Source organism: Pezoporus occidentalis, unplaced genomic scaffold (assembly GCF_034315485.1).
Source record: "Pezoporus occidentalis ecotype Australia unplaced genomic scaffold, CSIRO_AGI_Poc_V1 ctg87, whole genome shotgun sequence".
In the NCBI taxonomy this organism is placed as follows: Eukaryota; Metazoa; Chordata; class Aves; order Psittaciformes; family Psittacidae; genus Pezoporus; species Pezoporus occidentalis.
In genome coordinates, this window is record NW_026916231.1 from 1,747,278 (window position 1) to 1,770,441 (window position 23,164).

The 23,164-nt window shown below is 40.6% G+C and overlaps 1 long non-coding RNA gene across 1 annotated transcript in view; it reads left to right on the plus strand.

Annotated features, from left to right (window-relative positions):
- The first annotated feature begins 931 nt into the window (after positions 1-931).
- The window catches only part of LOC134156508 (uncharacterized), a 165,082-nt gene continuing 142,849 nt past the window's right edge, over positions 932-23,164 (plus strand). Inside the window, exon 1 of the long non-coding RNA XR_009961938.1 lies at positions 932-1,070. This is a non-coding gene — a long non-coding RNA (uncharacterized LOC134156508). The remainder of the gene's footprint in view (positions 1,071-23,164) is intronic.

Here is a 23,164-nt window from a genome sequence, read left to right on the forward strand (position 1 = left end):
GATCCCAGGAGCCACCTGAGATGCAGCCCATCATTATTTGTAGCTTTCGACTAAAACCAAAGCATCACCTCATCACCCCATTCTTCTGCTCTCTGCTTTGGTGATTTGGCACTCTTCTGTTTCTCTTCCTAATATACTGAGTTTTTTGTGTTTCCAACACTTTCTGCATTCTTATCTGGCTCCTCAAAAGAAACACCTTCCAGAAGTATTACTTGAATAACTGTCCAGTTTCTTGCCTTATCTTCCTCCTTCTGTATGAGTCCTATATCTTAGTTTAGGTTGCACACTGCTTTACAGAGGAATTGCATTAACCCTGAATTTTTAGCTTGTCATAAGCTTAGGCTAGTCAGTGTTTTCTCATCATTTTTTCTCAGCTATAGTTTCCATTAATTCTAAACTTTCATTTTGTTCTTTTCATGCTTTTCACATGGATATATGTATATATCCATGCCTCTATACTGCAAGTTTGCTGCTTTTTTTGACTACATTAGACTGGCTAAAAGACTGTTTTGTTCAACTAGTGCTAAACATAATTGGAATACAATCAAAAAATTGCTATTTCTTAGTAGCTAAAAAACTATTGACATAGTCTCTTTCAATCACCTATATTTACCACATCTTAAAGATGTACTAAAGTCTGTCTTGAGACATCTGTAAAATTGCATTATGCTTTCTGGAATTAAGTGATTTAGGGAGTGGATAATAAGAGACATCAGTTTACCAAAAAAAGCACTGACTTGCTCAGGCATTTGTGATCTAGAGCAGCCCTGTGGATAAGGACTTGAGGGTGTTGGTCGATGAGAAAATGAACATGAGCTGGCTTCAGTGTGTGCTCACAGCCCAGAAAGCCAACTGCATACTGGGCTGCATCAAAAGGAGCGTGAATAGCAGGTCAAAGGAGGTGATCCTACCCCTCTACTCTGCTTTGTGAGACCTCACTTGGTGTACTGTGTGCAGTTCTGGTGTCCTCAACATAAAAAGGACATGGAACTGTTGGAAGAAGTCCAGAGGAGGGCCACAAGGATGATCAGGGGACTGGAGCACCTCCTGTATGAAGACAGGCTGAGAAAGTTGGGGCTGTTCAGCCTGGAGAAGAGAAGGCTGCGTGGAGACCTCATAGCAGCCTTCCAGTATCTGAAGGGGGCTTATAGGGATGCTGGGGAGAGACTCTTCATTAGGGGCTGTAGTGACAGGACAAGGGGTAACGGGTTAAAACTTAAACAGGGGAAGTTTAGGTTGGATATAAGAAGGAAATTCTTTCCTGTGAGGGTGGTGAGGCACTGGAATGGGTTGCCCAGGGAAGTTGTGAATGCTCCATCCCTGGCAGTGTTCAAGGCCAGGTTGGACAGAGCCTTGGGTGACATGGTTTAGTGTGAGGTGTCCCTGCCCATGGCAGGGGGGTTGGAACTGAATGATCTTAAGGTCCTTTCCAACCCTGACTATTCTATGATTCTATGATTTGCAGGAGTGTGATTTGACTCTTAAGTGTGGAAATTAAAATGGTACTGAGCCCTCAAGTCCTTAGCTGTACAGGAATGCACATGCTCTTCTTAGCAGGCAAGTACAAGAATAAAGAGGTGTTTCCTGGTCCATGAAAAGCATTCGCAAAAATGCCTGACTAAACTAATATTTACTGTGTAGGAAAACCGTAGAAAATGAATAAGCTTTAGTTTGATCTCTTAAAAAGGTTGTTGAAAACTGTTTATGCTTTCTTTTGACCACTATTAATATAATAAGGTACTTTCAAGGCAATTTAGGCCTCTCCTATAGTCAACAGCCTCATAAGTCTTGATGGATTGGTTTAGCACCTCCAGCTTCTGTAACTCCAGCTTCTCCCCCTCTCTATGTTCCACTCTTTTAATTAAGAACTGTGTTGATCTTTAAAAGTGTTGTTTTGTTGTGTTCTTTTGCTGTTTTGGGGTTTTGTTTGGTTTTGTTGGTATTTTGTTGTTTTTTTTCTGTTGTTCCCCCCCCCCATTTAATAGGCTGTTTTCAGTGCCATTAACCCTTGCTTTCCTTGTTTTCTTTTTCTCCTTCATAACTGTATTAAGTGTGGTCCATTTTCAGCAAGATAATACTGCCTACCCAGGGAGTAATCTTGAATTCTACACCAAGAGTGCTAAATCCACCTAGGGGATTTTCAGCATCACTTATCTGAGCTAATGTATCAGGTTGTCAGTTCCACTCTGTGTGAAGGTCTGGTGTATTTTTAATGGACATCTCAATCTTGCATCACCTCAAAGGCATGGACAGGGAAAAGTGTGTAAAGGTAACTGTTAACTAAATAAAAGTTATTTCTTTGGTTTGGTGACATGCCTATTAAATCATTGGATATCAGGCATTTTGTTACATAAAGTTTGCATGTGTTTATGAAGACTTTCTCTGATGTCACATATGACTTACCAGATAGATAGTAAGTGTAAGGAAAGAGAACAGCTAGAGAACAGTTGGATTTTGTTTTGTAACAGTGAGAAAAGGGAGTTCCATTCATCCAATTTAGTACTTGCCTCTCATATTCAGATCAGTGTCACTTGCTTAGTTTATATAAGCCCATGAAAAAAGTCTATTATGGAAAAGAATGCAAAGAAAAATTAAGTGGAAAATTATATATTCAATCCCTTGCCAATTTGAAGTGACTAAATGCCCAGATGATACCAGACTTAGTCAAAGTGTCATGAGAAACAGCTGCTTGACCATGATGATTTCATACTGAGAATTCCTGAGATCCTTGCAGTATTAAAGATTTTCACATGGTATGGTGGCATGATAAGAATACTACGTTATTAACTATCTTAGTAGTTTTGTGATGTGTTTGTTGGGAGAAATGTAATCCTTTTGTTTCCGTTGTACCTGGTATCTTGCTCTCTTGATAAAAGTCAGCAAAGGCATAAGTCCCTTAAAAAGCTGGTAGCCTGAGACATCTGAAGGACAATGCATGGTCATCACTTTCTATATGAAGAACCTGGTAATTGTGGAGATATTTTCTCCCTCACTTTGGACACAAGGGGTTTAAAGGCCTTTTCTCCTGATTTTGCTCAGCTGTCATACTGGTTTATAGATGAGTCATAAATGATGTTACATGAGGAAGGAAGTTACAATTCCTGGCATGAACTTCTCATGCCCGTGGCGAAGTGTGACCATCTAAGGAACAGCAAAGTTATGCAGTCTTAGTTTAAGGATGTTTGTAGAAAATTGGGGAATGTGAGGTGTGTGCAGCACAAATGTTTTCCTAATCAAATAGATTAGATCATTACCTCATGAGATCTGACACCAGCATAAGTGAAACTAAGATTGTTTTGTTGTGAATATTCTGCTTCACCATACCAATGGCTTCATCATTTGTACTGGACACCATACACACCTCTTCAGGGAGAGGGCAGCAACATCTAGATAGGAAGACTGGATTTTTTCCATCTTCCTGGATGGCTTCATGTCACAGCTTTTGTGTTTGTCCTGGGGGTTGCCATTGTCCCTGGAGGCAAGGAGACAAGTAGACTCACAGAGGGTCTCCTGAGGCCTCTGCTCACATTATTGGATGTTGGCAGTTGCAATCTAAATAGCTGTTGTCACTGGATCTCTTTTCTGGGAAGGAGGGTAGAGTTATGTGGCTGCACAAGGGTCAAAAACCGCATCAGGATTGTTGGTCAGGGAGCTCTGCATAACACTGAGTGAAAACATGAGTAAAAATTGTCCAACATGATTTTACTGGAAATGTCAGACTTAGCTGATCTTAAAGTATCTTTGACAAGCCAGTGTTTTTTTTTTTGTACTAGTAGCTGGAACCTGCTTTGAAGTGGCTTTGCTGCTTTTTTATACTGCAAAAGCTCAAAGGTCAGTGGATTTATCCATTTGAAGGTCTCTGTGGAGAGGTCAGCTCTGTTTCACTCCTCATTCAGATGAACATGAGGCGACTGCAGAGGTTAGTTAGAAGATAAGATTACAGTGTCTGCAGTGTTGAGAAGGTGTGCCTCTCAATGTCCCTATTATGGCTAATTCCATGTGAACAAACAACCCAATTCATGAGCAACCAGGCTTCAGTGAGATGGCCGTGATCAACACAGAAGTCATCCTGACTTATTCAGCGGTATAAAAGTATTAACTACCATCAGGTTTTCAGCACTTGAGGGGTCTGAGGTCATCTAGGTTAGCCTTAGGTTATGACCCCCTGGATGCCTGAGAAAGTTTGTGCTGAAAATTGCATTTCTGTCTCTGTGTTTTTTCATGTGAGCATAACCTTTTGTTTCAGGCATGAATCCTCTTCTGCCTATCCATGTAGGTCTGAGATCAGAGAACTGCAATGTGCTCTACTTGCAGCTATTCCTGGAGGGAATTTAAAAGCCTGAGCTATCCCACTTATCAAAGGCAGGGAACATTTAACACCACTGTGCCACAAACCACAGCAATTCCCTGTGGTCTCCTGGGTAGGATTCAAGGTGATGGCATTGACCTTTATAAACCTAAATGGTCTGGCCTAGCTTATTAGCGCCTTCTCTTCATGCAATACTCCACAACTGTGATTAGGAAAGGTTCAAACTGAAAGTGTTTTGGGACAATGTTTTGGTTGTGTAAAAGCTAACACTTTTTTTTTTTCCTGCAAATTCTTCCAAGCATATCGGGGGGGGGGAGTAGGGAAAGGACTAACAAGGGATTGATGGATTGTCCATCAGTAGGGAATAACACATTGTGAAAACATATTTCTTCATGACTTTGCCTGTTACTGGCAAGGAATTTCACTTGACTGATTGAGTTCAGATCATTAGCTCACTGGCTCAGCAATTCATTCAGGAGAGAGTAATTTTAGTTGCAACACTGGAAGAGCAACTATGTAAGCATTATTCTGCTATCACAAAGGCAGCCGGCTTCCAAATCTCTGCTTAGTTCCTAACACAAGACCTATTTCACAGACTATGTGGTGGTTTAGTATGTCTAGGGCAATGTGTAGCATAGGTAAACTCAGATGCTGCGGTGCACTGATCTTCCCTTGTCATCTCCATGCCTCAGTGGGACAAGGATGCAAATACAGGGCAACAGTGACAAATAAAGATCATTGGATGGCTATGGTAGAAGCAAGTCATTCAATTGCCTAAAAACAGGCACTTAAAAAAAGCCTGAATTCTGTTATTCTCTAACTGTTATAAATTAGAAATCTGTAACTCTTGCATTTTAGAGAAAAAATTATTTTACCCACAGGAAACTGCATTATTTTCTGTCATTCTCACTGATCACTTCCTTCTGAAGCTGGGTGCTCATGTAATCTGGTGCATCAGTCACAGCATGGAAAATGGTTTTGGACACAGGTTAGGTGTGGTATGCAATGAGAGAGCAGAGCAGTTTCCAATCATCATAAAGTTACTGTAGGGTGATTTCTCACCATATGCAAGTTCTCTTAAGAGAGAGTAGACACAGTATACCTTATATGTAAGTGTCAAGCACTGGATTACAATTGGCTTTAGCATCCTTCACAAGGACTCTGTGTGAGCTTGATAGTGGCAAAACACAGCAATGGAGAAGCTTACAAAGATTTGTCTGGGGCCTGGAAACCTGGTTAAGGAGGTTTGCTCTGTATGAGGCAGGGGCTGTCTCCAGTATGTTTGTGATAGTGTTTTGTAAAGCAGACTACCGTCAATTAGAAAAGGGAGGGACAAGGTAAAAGTATTATCTGAATACAATTGCTAATCCCACAGGATTCCTGGTTTGCTACTAAAGGTCTTTGGCCTACATAGTAGGAGCACATGTGCCTGGACAAGAGAAAAAATTGCACAGAGCCTTCAAGTTACTCAAGTTTATCTGAGTAGCAACAGCTCCTGAAGGAATGACAGAAATGTTATTTTCTTTCCTCCTTTCCCTGTTTATAGCTCTGACCTGCACTCCTTCAGCACTTCAAACAAAGGCAGAAGCTCTGTATTTGCTCTGCCTGGATTTTGTTATTCTAGGTTCCTTGTGTGACAGCAGTCTTCTCAGATTGCTTTTATCTGTGTTGGCTTGTAGAAATGTTAAACCTTGGAGCCCTAAGACCCCATGCACCATCAGAGCAACTATTATAGCACTTGTTAGCTTTCCAAGATATAAACAAATCTTGCAGTATAAAAAGGTAATAAAATACAGAAAAATTTAAGATCTTTTGATAGTTCTGTATTGAATAGCTTCTCTATGAAGTGTCCTGGATGGTGTTCCACTGAAAGACATCAGGCTAAGAAGTATAATATGACAATCCCTAAACTTGTTTTTAATAATATAATTTTAACAGTGCACATTACTTCTAGAGCAACTTCCCTTGTGTATTAAAACAGATATACCCAGATATGTGTCTTAATATATTAAGTAAGTATAGCAATAATTTACAGCACCAATGAGTACACAAAGATTGAAGAATTTAAGTCAGTAGCTAGAATAAATGGAAAAAAATTTACCTTTCTGTCTTTACTGAGCACCCAGTGCCTCTTTTACCCAGATGAACTCAAGGCCCAAATCACACATAAAGATCTATCATCTATCTCCTCCACTATGATTTACTCGCTTACCTAGTAGCTGTCATCTCTGTTCAGGCAGAGGCATGGATTCAGTCTGTTGTAAACACATAAAATACAGACCATACTTCCCTCTAGTTCCTCTGTAGTCAAAGGAAGCTGCTGCAAGGTCATTTTAGTCCATTTAAACAATGAGTCACCCTCACGAGCTGTCTGGCCTTCTTAAAACCAGAGAGGAAACCTAGGAAGACTATACACATATACCCAGTCTGTTGGCTGGGTGCAGTGCAGCTTTCCCTCTTACACATCGAGGGACTGTATCTCCATGAAATGAAGCCTTTTTTAATCCCCGCCACCATCCACCATCCTTCTTCTTGTGCATCCGCCACCAAATGTAGCCCATAAGACGTACAGTTAAAAACCATGTGGATATCATGCTAGGAAAATATATGTGCACACTCTGCAGAATGCTGTGTAGACAATGGAGTGGAGAACAAGAAAAGGGTATGGGACCAGAATGCTCTCCCCACAGGGGGTGGATGCTCTCTAGTGTGCTGTGATACCAACTCACACACAGATGAGCCATCTCCGCCATCCTGGCCCTGCTGTCTTGGCTGCTGGAATAGAACTGTGCAAAACCAGAATTCCCAAGGCTGTTTTGCTCTTTAAAGAAGAGACACAAAGGTTGCACTGACCTTTAACAGAAGCAATATTCACAGCAGGATGAAGCTTTAGACTTAAGTTGGTCTGAACTATTATTCTGGTAACCTTGCCCAGCAAAGCAGGAAAACACTAGCCAGTGGGCTGGATCCTGCCCTTATTCTGGGCTCCAGTGCTCCTGAACCAATGCCCCAGTTGAGGTCTCTCTGCCTCAGCAGTGAGGATGACAAAGATGTTGCCTGATTACCCTGATCAGTGAGATTTTAGACTTCCTGGGGTCTATCATCAGGGAAATCAGGGAAATCTCTCCATTGCTGTAGCAGTACTGCTATAGAAAGGCATCAGAATCCCAGTCCCAGTAGGCACCCAAGTGGTGCCTATTGTTTTAAATAAAAATCCCCATCCAAGAATAGACCTTGCTCCAGTACTTTAAAACAGGGAGGAAAATTCACCAAAGTCCACTATATGCTTGGGAGAGGGAAGAAACAATCCTTATAACCAATAGCTTTCCTGACACGTGGCACATACGTGAACTCATACAGCCCTGTGTAGGCATGGACACCAAAGAATCTTACATACATAGGGGATTGTCTCACCTTCACGTTTGCTAAGTGACTTTTGTTCAGTTTTGTTTCAATTTCCTGGCTCCCTGGAACCCAGTCTGCTGAAATACCACCAGTTGCTTCAGCTAATACATAATTGTTAGTCCATTTTGAAAGGAATAACGTGGCTGCCCACTGGCCTCAGGCTGGAGAGAAGCTTTAACACATTGCTCCACTATCAATGGGGCAGCCCTTTATGCTGGGCTGAGGGGTCCACCACTTACCTCCTGTTAGTTGCACACCACAGCTCCCAGCACTGCAGGCTGTGCTCCCAAGGGTTGTCCCTCCAGACAGCATGTCCCCAACACTGCAGGAGACTTTGCTTTGCCCCTGCCATATCTCCACACAGTATTGGTACCTGAGATTTTCCCTTCCCCATTGCCCCGCGTGAGGGTCTCTGTCCTGTGGGAAAGCTTTGGGGAAAAGAGTTGTTGCTTTATAAGGCTGACTCTGTGTATAAGTGCCCCCATCTCTGTCCCTTCCTTCTTCTCTGCTCTGTTACTTGAAAAATAGATTTCTGTAGCTACTGGTCTCCTTTCCACAGATGTAGCTGCATTAGGCTGAGAATCAGGCCCACCAGCTTCTTTTTTTAGAAGAAAGAAATATATATTTCTCCTCTGTCATGAAACTTCCTTGAAGAGATTTTGTTACGTTTTGATCCAAGTCCTGCTATTTGGCACAGCAAGTAATTATTGTACAGTTACTGATTTTCTGATTCACCCTTTTGCAGATCAGTTCTGCTTCTTCGGATTCATTACAAGCCTCAAGGAGCTGAGCAGAAAAACAGCATGTCCCACCTTCACATGTCAGATAGTAAAGCTTAGTCATGCAGCTTAAAATAAAGTAAGCAAGGGGCAGATGGCAAAAAGGACAAAATGTGGCTTATTTAATCTGCCTGTGTTTGCAAGGAAGCAATTGTCTTCTGGTCTCCAGAAAACAGAGTGCTACCAGAAGACAAACAATGAAACCTCTCTTTCCAGGGCACATATGACACTATTTGTATAGCTTCAACAGGAGCCTGCAGTTAATTCAAGGCTTTCAATAAAATTTACATTCACCATATGTAGAGGATAAAACACCTTTCTTGAATTTGGAAGCTGAATTGACCTGCTTCCCCTCCCTCATGTGATCAGTTCACCCACAGAAACTGTAATCCTCTTTTGAGCCCATACAGTAAAAATGTCTTTAACAAAACAGCCTTTCCAACATAAAACTATTACGTGAGGAAACAAGGCACTAAGTGGTACAATAACCTGAAACACATAATACTGTCAGAAACAATGACTATAGGCTTGACAGTTTCCATCAAGCTGGTACCAATTTAAAGCTTTTAGTAAGTGCAATCATTAATGTATGCAGAGCTGTTAAGTAGTGAGTCAGAGTAACTTAGCTACATTTTGTTTTGTACTGACAAACCGTGAAAGAACAGCTCAGATACTGTGAAGTACAGTTGCTGATTAGGTATTTGGTTTTGCAAGTATCCTTGAAGTTTTATTCAGTTCCTTTCAATGAATGTGTGCACAGCACAGTTTTGCACAGGGCAAAAGAATCCCTTTCTTGCCTCAGACAAATGGTGCATATTTTAAACCTATCATGTCAGTGGTGAGAATACCAAGCCTGCATCAATCTGTGTGTAAGGAAAACTCATACCTTCTAATGGCTCTGAAAAGTTTTAACTTTTAAATGTTTTTAAGTAAGGAGCACCTCCTGGAGATGCCAAAGCCATCAATGTGTTATAACACCTTTTGTAGAGCCAGAGAGGGCATGGCTAACTCTAGAGGGTGCTGTATATATTTGTACCTGACTGACAAATGATAGCTGCGTAACTGGAGAAAACAGAACATGGAAATACGATGATTCCTACAAATTTGTTGTAGGTCCCCAGATTTCCAAACTGAAGCTCCAGTAGTTTCTAGGAATCTTTATAAATCAGAGAAGGATGCGCATGGAAGACAGCTGTAACCATTACAGAGAGGAAGCTTCACTCTTATGAGGAGAGAGCAGAGATGAGTCTTGTATAGGAGAAAGCTGGTGAGGGGGGAAAGTGCTCCATTAGCATAAAATCATGGAGATGGCAGATGAGGTTAGAGCAGCTTTGTCATCCACCAGTTGTGCCAGCACTCTGTAACACTAGTAGGGGGGTGGTCAAAAGCAGAAAGAAAGAAGTTCTGGATAAGCTTGTAGAGGCTGATAACTTCAGGTGATTCAAAGAAAAGATGGACAAATTCATGGGCCAACAAGTATAACAATAAAGTAAATGGATGTAGCCTCTGGCATTTCTCTAACCCAGGGACTACAGTGAATGGATTAGGGGCAAGGGCCAGATGTCTCCTGCTGCTGCTGTTGGGGCAGAACACTTGGCCAAATGGACCATTGCCTGAGGCCAGGTGGGCATTCTTATTTCCTATTCTTGTTTCCTGGACTCTAGAGGTACCCCAAGCTGGGTGTTCCTCAGTGCTAGCCATAAATACTGGTATTTGTCTATGCAGAATTTTAATCCTGGATCTCACTTAGTTGCCATCTAAAGCATTTACCTGCCTTTTTTTTTGATGCTGAATTTCATCCAGTGCTTAAAAATCCACTTCTGGGTTTATCTAGAGACACAGAAATCTTGAAAATGAAGAAAAGCTCAGCACCAACTCCATCCTTAGCCCTCAGGAAAGAGTTTTTTTTCCTACCTGTTTCATCTCTGGGTATTGGTTTACTTCTCTACATACCTGTGTATTGAAGAAAGACAGAAAAAAGGGCAGAGGTGCTTACCTAAAGGATAAGGTCAGAGCTAATTGTCCTTAGAAGATGGAGTTGTCTTCATTTAAGTCACCATATTGTAGTCAAGCCTCAGAAGAAACACCTAAGGCACAGCCCTAGCCATCCTCAGCCTTTTCAGCACAGGCTATTGTATCACAGAGAATTAAAAAAGAAGAGTTATCTCAAGATAAATAAAAAACAAGAGCACAAATCCTGAGCCTGCATGATCTAGCTTCTAACAATATTTATTGTGCTATTTTTGCATCAGCTGTCAAGCACTCCCCAGATAGGCACAGAGACCTCTGAGGTCAGTTGTTTCAAGTCAGGCATTTCTGACCCACAACCTTAACTAAGTATCTTTGGGAGTGGCCAAACTCCTTTACCATGTAGGTCAGTGAGTGCTCTGCCTTGGCTTAGCAGGAGCTGCTGGGTAAGGTTAAAGTTGTTTGAAAAAAAATGCTTTGGGTATAGATGATATACCTGATCTTTATTATTTCTGTGACTCTTGCACTAAAATTGAAATCTGTCTGATTTTATTGTTGCTGGTATAAATATTTTCCTACTGTATTTCTATCTCCCAGTCCAATGTACTGAGCTAATTTCTAGCAATACTTTCAAAGGTGTTCATAATAACAACAACAAAATACTGCTGGTGACATGTGGAAATGTGCATGTTCAGTTTAAGTCAGGCGTATTTACCTGCAGGTCATCTGAATCTTCTCAGGGTCCAGAAATCACCCTGGAAATCTAGTGAAACCAGATGTTACTACTTTAGTGTGTAGCGATAGCAATGAAGTAAATACAAAAGAGCATGCTAAGAGAAGAAGAATACTCTTAGTATTTCAAAACCACTAGTAAAATAAAAAAATACCAACTGGTGGCTCAGGCACTCAGGTCAGTTCTGATTTTGTCAAAAGCAGATTTTTTGTTCCCTTAAAGGAATGCAGCTGAATTGCAACTGTGGCTCATCATGTCCTGCCACAGCTCTCTGTACTTCATGTTTCACACATATTTTATTTCAAAGATTACGGTGTTTGCCAGGGTGTAGCAAATAGCTGTCCTCCTAGCCAACAAATTCCTAAAGTACCGTGTAATACAGAAAATTCCTGATATCTAACTTTTAAGTTACCTTGACTCAATTTCTCTCCTCTATGGCTTTCCCAGGATGGAAAATAATAATTAAATAATGGTTCAAAAAGCAGAAACAAAACCAGGGAATCATTTGGGCTTATGTTTTTTAATGGAGGCCTGGAGAAAAGCAAGTTAACCTTTCTGATAAAGGAAAGCATTTTAATCTCACCTCAGACAGATTTTCTGTAGCTACCATCCAACTCCTCCCCTCTAAATTCAGGCACCTCTGTTAGTAATGCAGTGTCTGATTAGCAAAAGTATTTAGTAAGCTAATGTTCACTGTCCACAGCAGGAGGCTCACACAGCTTGGCTGATGAGAAATGAACTGCCTCAAGCTAGCTTTTAATGGCAACTAATTTCCCATATTTGATACTCAGCTCAGCCAACTAATATCTAGCTCAACCGTGACAAGACAATCACAGTTCCTTTTGAAAATCCTTTAATCTGGGATGCAAACCAGTGTGCTCAAGGCTATAATGAACTTCTGAGATTATGTACTGGCTATTTTGGAAGGAGGCATATTTTCTCTTTCCTTTTTTTTTTTTTCTGTCTCAGAAAGGCTTAAGAATACATACTTTCATAGTTTTCTGCTTTTTTGCTTTGCCTAGTGCACAGAGATAATCTCCTCCTGAAAATCACTGGCAAGAAAAGTTTTAAAAGGTCAAGTAAACAGCTTTCCTTTCAGATAACCCATAGGATGTGGCAGTTCACAACAGCACAACATCATAAGTGTCTTTTAAATCAATTGATCTTGTTATTCTAAATGTGTTTTAAATATCTAACATGTTTTATCCTGCACTGGCTTGGGCTTTGACAAATCCCATTACTCTCTGTTACTCTATCTCATTACACAGTGAATTATTAAATAGAACACTTAACCTAATTAGATATTATTGTCATGATACATACAGACATCCTGAAACGAGTCATTCCTTTTTGCTGTTCTGACTAGCCCCTCATTTGTTTCTTAACTCTTATTTTGCATTGGTTGTGGTGGTGGATTTTTTTGTTTTCAAGACATATCAAATCCCTGGTAAAAGAAAGGGGATTTTTTTTTTCTGTTTCTTTCTAAAATGGTTCTCAGATATAACAATACATAATGTATAGATGTAGGTTTGTAAAAGAAACGACATGTCTATATTTAGATGCACACAAACATACACATGCAGAGCAACTCAAAATTACTTTGGACAACAAACACATTTTTTATTCCTCCAGTATTGGGCACAGTCTTTCACTTCTGTGGAGTTAGTAAGACACAATTAGAAATATTTGGGCTTAGAATAGACTATGCACTTTCATTTCAAAGAAAGACATTAATTCCAGGAGGGAGGAAAGTCTTTGACTCCTCTGTAAGTTAGCTGAAAAACCCAGCTGAAAAACCTGAAAAACCCATGCCCAGTACAACAGAGGACCATACATCCCACTGTCAAGCCCTCACTGATGGGCAGAGTGTGCATCTGTAAAGCTGTGTAAGGTAATTGCTGGCTATTCATTTCAGAGAATTATCAGATCGACGAAGCCAGGCTTGTGCATTTTCTGTCTTTTCAAAAGACAGTGCCGTCATGGACAGCTAATTGGAAAAGATGCTTCCTATCATACAGTATACTTCTAAATTAACAGTCTGTCACTTGTAGATCTGTTTCATTCATGCAGATCATGTTCAGATCACTTCATTATTATTCCAGCAAACTTTCAAAATAAAATATTTATTTTTCTCAGTCATACTGTGCAAATCAGGTCAAAAATATTACTTGACATAGGCATAACTTGTAAGAGTTGCTTTGGCTATTTACCAAGATGTCATGTTTATCTTTTCAGTAGCATTTCCCATATTGGGAAACATGACAAATGCTGTAGACAGGGTTATTGTTGTGGGAGGCAGTTATCCCATGTTTAATGATGCTAACTATAGATTATTCATTTTTCAAAAATGGCCTATGTGTATGGCATGTTCAAGTAAAACCCTTCAAGATGAATTAGCTTGCAGTTAGTTCATGCCACCTGAATACATCTTCTGCTCAAGATGTCCTGGGGCTGATGCAGTTTCTTAGCAAAGATCCCTACTGATGTGTGGTTTGTATGACACCGCTGGTTCCTCTGAATGTACCTCTCTTTCTTACTGACCACTCTAGAGGCAATAGACCAGTGTGTTAAGTCCTTCTTATATTTGTTTGGTGTTCTGTTGTGCTAAGTGTTAGATCATTTTACTTTTTTCTGTTGTTGCTGTTGTTTTGTTTACTTCCATATGCCTCCTCCTTCTTCACCTATTTTTTTAAAGTCAAAATGATAGAATTTCAGCTCCTCAGTGAAGATGACCTTATTTTTTCCAAGTCAACATCAGACTTAAATACTTTTGCTATTCACAACATGCATGTTAGCAATCACAACTGTGTTACTTGTGAATATTCACAATATTTCACTATATGTCACAGTGAAAGTGAGGGAGACATTCAAACATGCATAAAATGAGAAGAGAAAATACAAAATGGTGGCTACCATCTGAGTCAATGAGCTGTTAGTGTTCTTATCTGTATGTATAAAAGTGACATTGCTGGGTTTCTTTAGTTATGTTATGAATCAAATTAGAAACTAATGTGCCTGACATTAAGACTCTTGCTAGTCACTGATACTGGTGCTGCTTGACAAGGATCATGTCTATGTGGAGGAGCTGGTTTCAAAAAGACCAGGCATAAGTATTGCCACTTTTACTACCTGGAAAGCCTGTAAATTTCCTAAAATGTTTGGCTCAGTCAACATCAGAAAAAATAACCTTGAGAACATGTGGGATACTTGTGACCAAACAGAATGCCATGAAACCAAGTCTGTAATCTAAATCCACATTTTCAACTGAGGAAACAAATTTTTGCTGTACAATTGAATAACTGTGCTGCAGCAGACCGCCTATACAGAGCTTCTTAAGATGAACTGTTCTACAATCCTGTCAATGCCCACAGAAAACCAATAGTTTATATCAATCCCCCAAATAGCAAAGAATTCAAGAATATCAATGGTGTTGCAAAATATATGTCTCCTATAAACCATTATCTTAAATGGTGTATTTGTGAAATGAAAAGAAATTCCTAGTTCTCATTTTGATGCTACCTATGCTGTTGTGTTATATCAGGGGAAACATTGTGTTTAGAAGACTTTCTGGTTGCAAAGTCAAGCATTCAAAAATTAGGGGAAAGGAGATTAAGAGATCAGGGATTAGGAGAGAGGGATTAGGAGAATGGGTATTCATCTATGAAAATTTAACCAGAGCCCTTGTGAAACAGCATAGTCTGTATTTACATGATTATCTACTACTTTCCAAAGGACTTTTGGCACATTCAGTTCATGGAAGGGAAGATGCAGAAATAATATGTTATGTCTGTGTGGCAAAAGTTTATTACCTGTAGGGCCTTGGCTTTCTTTGTGGCTGCTGTTAGGATATACTCAGTGCTTGAGGCAGAATGTTGTGAGAAGGGTGATAGTTTTGTGGGCAGTCAGCTCACAGAAACCTTGAAAAAGTAGATTTTCTCCCTCATTCCACCACCAAATTCTGATGTGATGCTGGGCAGTCACTTGTATTGGTTCTTTCATATGTGGCCAATAATTACACGTTCCTCTGTTTGAAAGTGCTTAACTTAGATTATGGTTTCCATATAAAAAGTGCCACGCACTCACAACTGCAGTGAAGTTCTTGAGCGTATACAGCTACGTTACGCTAAGTACTCTGAAAAATTAATCCCTAGACATCTTAAAGAGGGCGCCTAAAATTAATGGGCTTTTTTTTTTCTTAATTTTTATCTTAATCTCTTCAAGTTCCTCACTGGTCAAATGAGACAGCTGTACCCCCCTCTGTCATCAGGTTGTTATGGAAGTAAAGTCATTATAAATTTTGAACCAGTTCCGTGCTACAGTGACGAGTGTTATGAATGAACCTTGAGGTAAAATGCTGGTTCTGTATTCACCAGCGGGATTGGATGGGGTATATTGGAAAGGGCCTGAGGCCACGTGTTGAATGACAAGACTAGAACACAAAGGCATCCAGCACATCATGATCACAATTCTGTGTGTGCACCCAGAGAGAACAGTGGTGTGCATCAGCACTAGAACTGGTGAAGCCAAGCTTGCCTTATGTCCCCTGCCAGGGTGAAGCCTCACTGGAGTTTTTCTCTGTAGATGAGACACTGAGACTATTAAGTCTCCTCTGTCTTGGTTGTCTGACAGGTAATAATGAATGAGTTCACAGTAAAGGTTTTTTCTAAAGGAGGCAGTAAAAGGGTATCCAGCTGCCCATTTTCACAAAAAAGTCCCCAAACAAACAAACAAAACCTAGTTCAGTCTGTGAAGTCTCAGTTATCTTCGCACAATTTTGGTTCAAACTGGCCAGTGTATTCAAAATATCATGGCCACCAAAGCCTTGCTGTCAAGGAAAGACAAGCTAAAAACAATTTGTGGTGGTACACAGCAGCATGAACATTTGTATTCAGGGTGACAGCTGAACTGTGTTGTTTATGTTTCTTAGTGTCTTAAAGCTTCATAGTGTTTTAATAGCTGGTTTACACGCAACCATGTTTTAGAAAGGGAATTGAAATATCAACTATGTTAAATAGCCTTGCAGACCCACTAATGGAGAAACAGTAAGACTAAGATCTTTATCTGAGTGCCACAGATCTTCTCATGCTTGAGACAGCCTTCAGTCAGGAAAAGAGATTGTCACCCCTTTCTGGAATCTGCTCCCACAAGAGGATGATATTTGTTTATGGGATAAAAGGCTCATGTGGTCAAACACAGGAGACCCTGATCCTGTTTTCTTATTAAACTCTATTTCAAACTATTTTTCTGAGTGAGAGACATTTTGCATGCATGAGTGTGTATAGGGCTAGCAAATGGAGCTGCACCATGGCTGGTAGGGGCATAGGTTCCTGTGGGGCAAGCCAGCATGGAGGCCACAGCCCATGCATACCATCTTGGTGCATATGCCACTGTGTCATTGGTAGCAAACATCAAGCAGGACTTGCTAGCAAGTTGGAAAAGAGGGTGAGGGTCTGCCAGCTCTGCACCAGCAACTGAAGTGGGTTGCAGGCTTTGGGAACCATACGTCTGGGTGCCAACAGCGGGAGAGATGAGGGATCCAGGGCCAGTTATGGGGCAAACAGAGTGTGCAGAGCCAGCTAGGGATCCATACGGTGTGTATATAAATATATATATATTTCCAATAAACAGGCTGCCGTCCAGATCAGCTACAGAGGGGAGCAGGATGATGCCATGGTTTGTGTTTGCAAGTGCTTTGTTTTCTGTTCGTGTTGATCCACATGGTTGGCCACAGGCATACATGTATGTGTACGTGTTGTATGCACATGAGCCTATTGGGAATACATACTCATCATCACTGCAGGCTGGTCCAGGGACTACAGAGCCACAGCAGCCTCCCCTCTGTTGGGTTAGTAGGCATGACAAGCCCTAACAGATGGGCAACGCTCTGACAGAAGGTTTCAAACACATCTCCTAAACAACTGAGGCATGCTGCTCAGAAATACTAGATTTGCTTCCAGGATGTAAGGAATTATGGCCTAATGGTTACGCTTCTGCTTGTATCTCTTACTCTGAACCTGTCCCTTGTTGTACCCTCACCTGCTATGTAATCACTTCTCGCTTGGGAACGGCAGGCAGCACGCAGCAGATCTTTTTCAATAGCACATATACTACACAAACCAGAAATCACTACTGCGTGGTTTCTTCCCTTTGTCATCATATGCTTCCTACTGTTCCTTCTTCAGTGTTGTTCTTCACAATTTCCCCCCCCTTAATGCTTTGCTGGGAGGACATTTAGTTGAAAGGAGAGGTTGTTGCTAGGTTATCTTCCCTAGGCTAGCTAGCAAGAGTTTCAAATGACTTCCATGTTCCTGAGCATAAACACTTCTCTCAGGCACTGTTATACTTGCTGTTTTCTAAAGACAGCAAACAACCAACCTTGTCAGCTTGAGGAAGGATGTTGCCTCTGCAAGGGTGTAGCAGAGCAGTTTGGGGTGGCAGAGAGGGGTGAATTAAACATACAGGAACCCAGATTTTAACACAGCAATAGCATGCAAGTGGCTGCATAAGTTAATAGCTTGTCAGCCCCAGCTGACGAGGCTCACATTTTCTGTAGAGTCCAGGACTGGCATTTCAGTGTCTCTTGCCTGCAGTTTGCTAGTTCCCTCTCAGATCTGATCTTCCTTCAAAGCGCATGAGGGATGTCTAAAGACATTTCCAGTAGCTGAGGTACAATCTGATTTATCCCTACTTATCTCATGATTCAAGAGATGAATGATTTGTTAGCACAGATGTATCAAAACTGATGTCTCTAACTGCCACGGCTGGTCCTTGGAATTTAGTTGGAGGATTTGACTCTCCTTGCATCACCCACACTTCTTCCAGAAGAGCCTGAAAATTGAGCTAATTGAACTGTTTACTGTGTAGAAGCTATTTACTAGGAGAAAAACCCCAGGCTTTTCATTGTATTGCAATTTTTAGAGGAAATCATCCAATTTAGAGTTAGTTGAGACGTAGTTGATAAAAATCTTCTTGCAGGCATTTTGCCATGCTCTGTTGTTAATTTTTCCTCCACAAAGTGCTTGTTCCCAGCATTGCAAAGCTCTGTGGTTTACTGTAAACATATTACTGCTAAGAAACAAATACAAAGTTCTTTTTTTCTTCTTCTTTTAAGTAGAAGCAGTGCAGATGTTGATCAATTTTGTGACATGAAGGATGTTGATGCCATGACCTGACAGGAACAAATGCTGACCACAGGAGATGGCAGAGGAGTGGACCCAGACAAGCAAATAACCTGCCAGTAATACATGTTCATAAAAAAAAAGAGAGGGACAAAAGGTAAAACTAAAGAAATCAGGGAGATGGAAAGAGGAGGCAGTTCAGGATTTTAAAATCCTACAATCAAGAACTGAAACCTCATACACCTCAAATTTGTATTCTCTTTTCCTCTCTTTCTCATATGGAATTGTTAATTTTGCTCTTTGATTCAGCAGGTTTTTCCTGAATATAAGATAATATTTCAGACTAGATAGCAGGGGGCAGACTTCAGCTGGTGTAAAGGTCTCTCACTTCACTGAGGAGCTGCTCCAACACTCTTTGTTCTCTGTATATGAAACAGAACTGCTGAAACATGTCAACGTTGCTTATCGCAACGTTCTTGGTTAGGCTCTCTTCATCTTCTGCTTTTATATCACATTGCTTTGTACTGTTTGCTTGCAGTTTTGTCAGAGAAGTAACTACATTTCATTGATGGTGTATGTGCAACTTGTAGTCTTTGGCAAAAATAATAAATACGTAAACTGACACTTATACTGTAAATGCCTGGAATTAATTCCATGAAGGAATAATCTTTCAAAGCAGGAACACTACATGGATGGCAGATTGTCAGCTACTCACAATTTCTTACTATACTGACTTCTCATCAGCCATGATATCTTTGCTCTTTCCCTAAATGCATTAATGCCACCACATATAACTGCAAGATCTCTGTTTCTGGATGCAGCAAAAATGCATCTGCATCCTTGTGGGTGGATGTTGAAATATGACTTTGGGATGGTGAAGAGTAATTTCACTAAACAGTTAATACCTAGTTTCAATTTAGCTTTTAATTTTCTTTTCCTTCTCTGCTATGAAAAATTGTCTGTCTCTCAGAACTCAAAAAAGAGTGCTGGACTCTCTAATACCGAACTGCATTGCTGTAGCTCCTCGGGCTTCAAGTTATTTATTGGTCTTCAGTGAGAGCAGAATTAAGTCCATAGTGCTGCACGTATATCATATTAAATATCTCTGGTATAGTATCACAGAGGCAGTTTTCTAATGTCTGTGTTTTCTGAATAATTAACCTAGAAGTCTGTAAGTCCTGGCTCTAGTAATACCATTCTATTGGTGTTGACCATTTTTTGTGATTTAATGTTAACTTTGTTTTTCAGTCAACTAAAAAAAAGCATATTTTGCATGCACCCAAGTCAGATGTTTCTGGGAGAATAAGGCCTTTGATAACACTGAGGAAAAAAATTTAATTGTACCCCCACCCCCACATCATTTACATAACTCAGATTGATGAGATAGGAAGGAAAGTGTTTACAATGCAAGAAGATAGGAATTTGGGGATTTAAATAGGAAGCAAATCGAAATGAGCTGTCTGAGGTAATTATGAAACACATACTTCATATGTTTTCATTAGATATTGCTATTATACTACACAAGGCAAAGGAGTTTGATTAAACTACAACTCAGTATATAAATTTATGCATAAATTACCCAGAAATCAGTTAGTTCATTATCTTTCAGGAACTCAGCAGGGGACTGAGCAAAAGTTTAGGTCCATTGGGATAAATAATTTGATCAAGAATCAAGCCTGTGTTTGGTAGGAAGAAAAAACACATGCAAGGTCCATGAGATGGAGCATGACAAAGGGTTAAATTAACTCCTGTGCCAAGCCCCAGGCAGGGAGAACAGCAGGGAGGGCAGTGAGGGCTCATCTTCTTTTACAGCACCAGGAAGACCAGGGCACACATAGTGTTTGCCTTGCCCGTGGCGCCTGTGGGACAATGCTAATGCCTGGAGAAGGGACACTTCTGCAGGTGCAGCTGCAGTGCAGGCACCATCTTTATCCTTTCTGCTTGGAAATGCTACTTCAGTCTGGTTTCACTGCTGGTTTCCTCTAGGAAGGGGTCTCGGGAAACAGCATTAAAACCTATGCTAAATATTACTTAGCCTATCTTCAGATGGTTGTTATTCTTCAGGACAGACTTTGCCATTTGAGGAAACAAGTGTACATGAGAATATAGCACTTGGTGACAGAAGCCATCACAAAACAGTGCATTAACGTTTGTTATAATTGTAGTAGGTCTGGAAATTCACTCCAGGTTTGTACATCAGCATTTTGTTGATAGAAATCATGGCTGTCACAAGTACATATGTGCTCCTTTATGCACTTGTTGAAACAAGTTGGGCAAAATTTCATCAGCTTCTGCTTACATAAAGTCACTCTGTAACATCTTTGTTGCTAATGAGGATACAGGTTCAGTACTTCTGTTCAGGACGTATGGCATGATCTTGTTGAAATACCTCTCAAAGATGTCTCTCAAGGCCATTTATACTTTTTTACATCTTTGTTAATAACTGCAACAAATACTGTCAAAGGGCTTAGCTTTTAACTTAGAGCTCTTTTCCTGCCCCCTTTCTGTTTCTGCTGAGGATGCTTGTTCCCTTTTAGTCTTTCATCTCTTTAAATTTCTTTACAATTACAAGACACTGATCTGTCTATCTCACTTACTGTCTGTAGTATATCAGCACCAGCTTCAACTGTAATCCACTCTGCCCTGTTATTGACTGCCTCTCTCCAAGCCTGGTATCATCATCAAATACCACTGCCTCACTAAACAATCTTTTAATAAATAAACATAGCAAACCTTGGCCCTAATAATAAAGCTTCTGAGTCTCGATAATCCCCTTACCCATTAATTCACTTTGAAGTCCAATATTCTTTCTATATTCCCTGTCAGAATAATCTATCACATCAAGCAGTTTTCAGGGAACTGCATTACAAGCACTGTTCCTTTCCCACCACAATCTCCTGTCAGCAGATGCCATGTGGTAAGCTTGTTAACTCTTTATTTTATTTTATTTTTTTTGCTGGTATTTCATAGATTTATATATTTTCATGCCAGAAGGGACATCTGGCTTGACACTCAGCATGACCTGTACTACAGAGTTTAATCCATTCTTAGGTCCTGCACTCCAGCGGGTTTCTTAAGACTTGCAGTCTTGAACTGAAGTGAGAAGAGTTGTCCACAGACACTGGTCATTTAGTTTTGGTGGTTAATTGCAGTTGCCATGAAAAAGATACAATTTTGAATTGTTGTTTGAACCTGGTTTCAATTTGACTGGTGTGAGCCTCCAACCACTGCATCCTGTTATGCTTCCATGTGCAAGATAAAACAACTTAATGATCTCGGAAATTTTTCCCTGCAGGGAGAGTATGGAAAGTTCATTTCAGCTTCTCAATAGTCTACTCAGTTACTCCCTCAGCCCAGTGAATGCATTCTACTTCTCACAGCATCCTTATGTCTGCAATTTAAGCCCTCTCCAGTCTTCTGCTGTCCCTATAAATGGAGGTGGAGTAAGCAGAACCAGCCTATCTCAGTAATGCTCTTGCCCCTAGTGACTATATAGGTAAATTAATATCCATAACCTGACTATTTCCCTGTTCACCCATGAATGGTTTGTACTAGGTCTTTTGCCCATGACACCCTGCTGGGAGGTTAGCAGCCTACCGCCTTTATTGAGTTTATGATGCTTGCTGTAACTGAAATAAGAACTGTCACTATAGCTTTCTCTTGCAAGTTTTCCCCAATATTTTCTCTGACAGCACTTTCATCTAATGTTATCTTTACCTGATTACTTTTCCCAGTGTTGTTTTGAATAAAAGGAATGATTTCTTCTTGTCAGATCAAATCCCTTCTTAAAAATACAGGCATAAAATTTGATACCTTCTATTTCGGTCATATTTTGAAAAGCTTTTTAAAGCAGTACATTTGCTACTATATCTGCATTTATCTTTCTCCCTTTTTTTTTCTGAATTGGGCATGGGTCTTTGATGTTGGCAATTAGTTTAAGCGTTCTAATGTCCTTCTTTCATTGAATTTGTCCTGGATTTAACCTTCATTTATTATAGTATATTTTCTTTTCACGGAAAATAAGTATATGATTATTTTTCCATCACATTTTGTGAACATAGGAATAAATAAATAATTTTATTTTTTTACAGTGTCAGACCTTTCAACAATATATTACCCCTTCTACCTCTCATTCTACCTCTTGTGCCATCTCTCGTTCTTTTATGCATATGAAATCTGTCTTCCCATTTATAGAATCATAGAATAGTTAGGGTTGGAAAGGACCTTAAAATCATCTAGTTCCAACCCCTGTGCCATGGGCAGGGACCAGGGACACCTCACGCTAAACCATGTCACCCAAGACTCTGTCCAACCTGTCCTTGAACACTGCCAGGGATGGAGCATTCACAACTTCCCTGAGCAACCCATTCCAGTGCCTCACCACCCTCACAGTAAAGAACTTCTTCCTTATATCCCATCTAAACTTCCCCTGTTTAAGTTTTAACCCATTATCCTTTGTCCTATCAATGCAGTCCCTAATGAAGAGTCCCTCCCCAGCATCCCTGTAGCCCCCCTTCAGATACCGGAAGGCTGCTATGAGGTCTCCATGCAGCCTTCTCTTCTCCAGGCTGAACAGCCCCAACTTTCTCAGCCTGTCTTCATACGGGAGGTGCTCCAGTCCCCTGATCATCCTCGTGGCCCTTCTCTGGACTTGTTCCACCAGCTCCATGTCCTTTTTATGTTGATGACACCAGAACTGCACACAATACTCCAGGTGAGGTCTCACAAGAGCAGAGTAGAGGGGCAGGATCACCTCCTTCAACCTGCTGGTCATGCTCCTTCTGATGCAGCCCAGGATACGGTTGGCTTTCTGGGCTGTGAGCGCACACTGCAGCCGGCTCATGTTCATTTT